Raw genomic sequence first — 6,000 nt, 5'->3', positions numbered from 1 at the left:
CTTCTATGTGCTACTGTAGCACCCCTCTCTGCCTCCCTTGGGGTCAGCATTCAGCAGACCCTGTCAGCCGCCCTCCCTAATCCATGTGCCCAACCCCTAATCTACATGCAGGGCGCCAGACACATGGATTTCAAAGTTTTTTTTTTTTTAAGCACATGATTTGAGCCTGAAGCTCTAATTAGCTTCAAAAGAGGGTGAGCTTGGGGTGTAGAGCACTACGTCCTGAGCCCATAAACTTGTGTGACAATAGTGGATTAATATTCGCTGTTGTCTTCCTGATTCTTCCCCTGGCCAATCAGGAAGCGAGTCCTAAGACGTGATTGGCCAGGGAGTCTTAGAACCCCTGGCCAACTGGGTCTCAGGACCCACTTCATGTTCGGGCTGGGAGGAGAGGCAACGGCCCCGAAGCAAGGAGCAGCAGCCCTACACATCTGCCTCCTTAGGTAAGGAGGCCTCTGATCGCCTCCTTCCTTTCCATCTCCTGCAGGGGGTGGCGTTGGTTTGCTGCCATTTTTGGCCCATTGGGGATAATTCCGTTCACTTCCTGTCCCATGGACTCAACAGGAAGCAAGAATTTCTCCAAAACGACAAGACATCCTTAAACCATTGTTATCAGATCAAGTGTCCCTATTGGAAGAATTCTCTTCTATTCCTGTTCTGGTGACTGCTCTTTCCAAGTGCATTAGTACAGCAGGAAATCAACAATTTTGAGCGAAGTCTACAGCGTAATAGTGGTCACTGAGACAAATAAAGAAGTTAAATCATCCCAGCAGGGACAGCAATATAAACCAGAAAAGGCATCAACAGGCCTCACCCACTGTCATAGCCCCAAAACCTGGAGCAACATTACCCCCTCCTACTTGGCATCAGTGGCGGCTAGTGCTCAAAAATGGATTTTTGTAAAATCTTACCGTAAAATCCTTTTCTCTTAGCTCATTGACAGACGTAGTCCTCGGTGATACAGCACCTTCGGGTTATGTTGCCTCCACAGGAGCAGGACTAGACAGGAAATTAAAATGCTCTGGCCACACCCTAAGGGCAGTCCCAGAGGGTATATCCTCTCTCTCTCTGCCTCAGCAAATCAGTTATGTCACAAAAGCAGTCTTTAGAGATTTTAACCCAACCCAACTCAAAAACAGAGGGGCGGGGACTACGTCTGTCAATGAGCTAAGAGAAAAGGATTTTACGGTAAGATTTTACAAAAATCCATTTTTCTCTATCGCTCATTGACAGACGTAGTCCTCGGTGATACAGCACCTTCGGGACGTCCCAGAGCAGTATCACAAATGAGGGGTGGGAAAATGGAAATCAAATCCCAATCTAGAAGACCCAACCGGTGCCAACTAGAAGTTTACAATGCTCATCCTTAATGATGAGACTCAACAAAAAATACATTTTTCAAACAGAAAAAAACCCTCGAGGTACACCACCGGTCTCCTCAAATTGCGGCCTGCAAAACCTTGCGGCCAAATGAGGCATCCGCCGATGCCATCACATCAATTTTATAGAATTTTGTAAAGGTATGAACCGACGACCAGGTGGCCGCCTTACATACCTGGACCACTGACGCCTGATGGCGAAAGGCCCAGGAAGTACTGAGCGCTCGAGTGGAGTGCGCCCTAACAGGGAACGGAGGGCTCTGACCCTTAATAGAATAAGCCTGTACCACCGTCTGTCTGATCCATCTGGCAATGGTCGCGGCAGATGCAGGCAAACCCTTTCTGGGGCCATCCGTGATCACAAAAAGTGAATCCGTCTTACGGAATGATTCCGTAGCTTTCAGGTATACCCTGATTGCCCGAACCACATCTAAGGAATGCAACGCATGTTCCCGATGATGCTTGGGCTGAGGAAACAAGGAAGGTAGTACAATATCTACATTCAGATGAAAATCTGAAACCACCTTAGGAAGAAAGGATGGCTTAGGATGAAGTACTACCTTATCCCTATGAATCACTAGGTATGGGGACTGGCATGATAATGCAGCCAGTTCTGACACCCTGCGAGCAGAAGTAATAGCCACCAAGAAGGCCACCTTCTGGGATAAAGTAAGCAAGGGAATCTCCCTGATGTTTTCAAAGGGAGGTTTCTGTAGAACCGACAAAACTAAATTAAGATCCCAGGGCGGTAAGGGCGCGCGGACTGGTGGGGCCAGGTGCCGCACCCCCTGGATGAAATTCCGCACCAAAGACTTGGTAGCTAAAGGTTTCTGAAAGAAGATTGCTAATGCTGAAACTTGACCCTTGATGGTGCTCAAGGCTAGTTTCTGCTCAACCCCTTTTTGCAAAAAAGCCAATATTCGAGTCACCGAATAGGTACGTGGAGGAAATCCTAAAGATTCGCACCACGCAATATAAGTCTTCCATGTGTGATAATAGACCTTGCTGGAAGTCGCTTTCCTTGCTTTAATAAGGGTAGGAATGACTGAAGCTGACAAACCTCTGTCCTTCAGTACTTGGGTCTCAATGGCCAGGCCATTAAAACCAGCGACTGTAAAGCATGATGGTAAATTGGTCCTTGAGACCACAGACACTCCTTGAGACGAAGTTTCCACGGAACGTCTGCGACTAGCATGTCCAAGTCGGCCAGGCCGGCTTGGCGAGGCCAGCCTAGAATTTCTAGGACCACCGTTGCTGACTGGATCTGAACCAGGCGTCCCTAGAGCTATCTGGCCTCCACCATCCGAGAAAGTCTGGTCGTTTTCTGTTCCCACACATTTATCAGATACCTGATTCCTATCAGGAAGGGTGATCTTTTCTGGTTGAACCTCAGGGACCGAAGTCACCCGGCTAGAGGCTTCTTGGTCTGTCTGGTCAACCAGATCCGATTCCTGTGGGGAATAGAGACTAATCTTAGGAAAAGGTAAAGGAAAAGATCTATTCAGGGAACGGTGACTACCGCTCCCTGTAGTACTTAAATGTTGGAAGGGAAGAATCGCACCGGTAGTAGTAGTCGATGCTCGATCTAATGTCCTGAATACCGGTGAAAACGTCCCCCCACCCTCAACCCGGGTGGGAGCGCACCTTCAGGCTGTGTAATCCTTTGCTTCGGGTTTGGCTGAGTCGGTCCTCTGTTTGTCCGACCAGCCCTTCTTGAACCCTTCTGGAGGAGTCTTGCCTTTCCCGCTTGTTCCAGCTGGGCGGTAAAGAAAGGTCCTCGCTTGTTGCGAGGTCCCTTAGCTTTAGCAGCCTGTGGCAAAAAAGTGCTCTTGCCCCCCGTGGCATCCTTAATGATTTCATCTAGGGTAGCCCCAAATAGACGATTCCCCTGAAAGGGGAGATTCGTCAAGGTCTTTTTGGAACCTAGGTCAGCTGACCAACATTTTAACCACAGCACACGTCTGAGGATCACCGCTGTCTTAGATGCATGCCCTAATAGGGGAGTAGTGTCCAAGGCTGCGTCACAGATAAACTGTAGCCCTTGTATGATCTGTTCTATCAAATCAGATGTTTCCTGGGGAATATCTTTTCCCCTAAGGTCTTGGCGTACCATTTTCGCCCATTCCGTAAGTGTCTGGGAAACTAGACCAATAACAATTACTGGTCTAAATGCTGACCCTATCAAAGAGAAGATGGAAGCAGAGTCCCGCACTATCTTTCGATCCACCGGATCCTTAAAGGACGAAGTGTCCTCCACTGGGATAACCGTGGCTTTATTCAGCCTGGAAATAGGTGGATCCACCACTGGTGGTACCGTCCATTTCTTAATGATGGATTCCTCAAACGGATAGCGTCTAGCAATACGCTTGGAAATAGTAAAGGTACGTTTAGAATGCTCCCATTCTCCTTTAATTTTATTACCAAAACACTTGGGTACAGGAAAAACCTTCACCGTTTTGATGGGCTTATTAGTACCAAAGGGAATTTCTGTTTCAGTTGCTTCTGCCGGTAAAACCTCAAGTCTTAAGGTTTCCCGCACTGCCACAACTAGTGCGTCCACCAATGCTTCTTCCTGAATTATAGCGGGAGAAGAAACGTCCTCCTCACTGTCTGAGGGAGCTTTACCTGAGATAACAGCCCTTGCAGAGGAACCTGCAACTGCAGTGACCATCTCTGAATCAGAGTCAGAGGTGTCAGATAGTATAGGGGTAGGCGGGGGTCGCTTCCTTGACCCTCGTCTCTGACAGGCCGCCTCCACCCGAGCCATCATAGACTCCAAAATTGCTGTAAATGCCTCCACACTCTGTGCACCGGCGGGTCCCGTGGCCCCCTCGAGGGAAACAGGTGGGGGAATTTGTGTGGCAGGGTCCATGATTATTCCAGTAACTTGCCGGATAATACAATTCAAAAATAAAAAACTTTTTTTTTTTTTTTTTTTCAGACCCCCAGCGCCACAAAAGCCCCTTAGTGTTACCTGCTAGGGATCCCTATCGATCGAGAGAGAGAGAGAGAGATAGACCCCCAGGCTCACCACTTGATGCTCAGAGTTTAACTGCAACAGGTTACAGCGCTGTCTTCACAAACAGGAAGTCTTTTGGCTGGCTGCCCAGGAAGAAAGGAGGCGGCTCCGCCCCTCTGCACGCCTTCCGGCGCCTCCCCTAGCTCCACGAGGTGTTTGGATCACCTCAAACATGGCCGCCCCCATGCTGGAGACACGGGGCTACGCCAAAATGGCGGCTCGTGCGATCCAGCAAAAAAAATGGCGGCGGCCTGTACCGAATAGCGGTGTGCTGCAGAGCACACAACACCTTCTCTGCATGGGGATCTGGCGTGGTTGGCGGTACCGGCTCTGGCGGACCGCCTGGCCGTTCGGAAGGCCTGCTATAGCTGGAGATTTGACTAGGAAGGCAGTCTACATGTCCGTGGCTTCTGACTGGTAGGTACCTTATTTGCCACTGATTACAATCTTTTTAACATGTATACAATTAGATTGTTAGCTCCCAAACCAAGCCTCCTGGCTTTTTGCACATAAAATCACACTCAAAGTAGGGGGATCTGTGCCAAGTTATAGGATAGAGGGGGACTCTATCTTACCATACAGAGAGGGGCCCGCGTTCACCACAAGACCCGTCAGGGGAAAAGGGGGAACATGCTACTCACCATACCGGAACCAGGCGGGCACCAACTCCTGACAGTACCCCTCTCCACCGGGGCGGGAGGGCTGTCGACCAATACGGACGCCGTGACTCATGGTCCTTGGCGTTTCAGCGAGATGTTTAACTCGCGGGGTCAGTCCCCCAGTGGGACTTTGTCGCGGCCGACCCAGCGCGGAGCTATGGCCTGCATGCGCTCGTAGGCTGAACTGGGGTGACCACCGGATCTCAACATCCAGCCCGTCGCCCAGTTCAGCTTTCTTGCTTGAAGATCTCACAGGAACACTGGAGAAAAAAAGCTGTCTAAAAAATCTTTTTAAGAAAAAAATCTTGCCAGGACCGAAGATCCCAGCAAGGTATCTAGGTCCTTACTCCTGACTAGACAGAAAAAAACTGATTTGCTGAGGCAGAGAGAGAGAGGATATACCCTCTGGGACTGCCCCTAGGGTGTGGCCAGAGCATTTTAATTTCCTGTCTAGTCCTGCTCCTGTGGAGGCAACATAACCCGAAGGTGCTGTATCACAGAGGACTACGTCTGTCAATGAGCAATAGAGAAAATTTTTTTTGGGGGGGGGGGGGGGGGCGCAAACAGAAAAATGTAATAGGCATTGCTTCGCGGCAAAAAACGTGGTAAAAAAAAGCGTGACTTTGAGGTCACACAAGTGTGAAAGGGGCCTTCAGTAATCAAGGTACAGTGTGTCCCCATCAATGTAGAGTGACCACGGAGTGCCCCCTTCAATGTAGAGTGACCACGGTGTGCCCCATCAATGTAGAATGACCACAGCGTGCCCCCTTCAATGTAGAGTGACCACGGTGTGCCCCATCAATGTAGAGTGACCACGGTGTGCCCCATCAATGTAGAATGACCACAGCGTGCCCCCTTCAATGTAGAGTGACCACGGTGTGCCCCATCAATGTAGAATGACCACGGTGTGCCCCATCAATGTAGAATGACCACAGCGTGCCCC

The sequence above is a fragment of the Pelophylax lessonae genome, assembly GCF_965119305.1.
Source record: "Pelophylax lessonae genome assembly, chromosome: 2".
Lineage (NCBI taxonomy): Eukaryota > Metazoa > Chordata > Amphibia > Anura > Ranidae > Pelophylax > Pelophylax lessonae.
The sequence above is the reverse complement of the archived record's forward strand: the minus strand, read 5'-3'. Positions refer to the sequence as shown.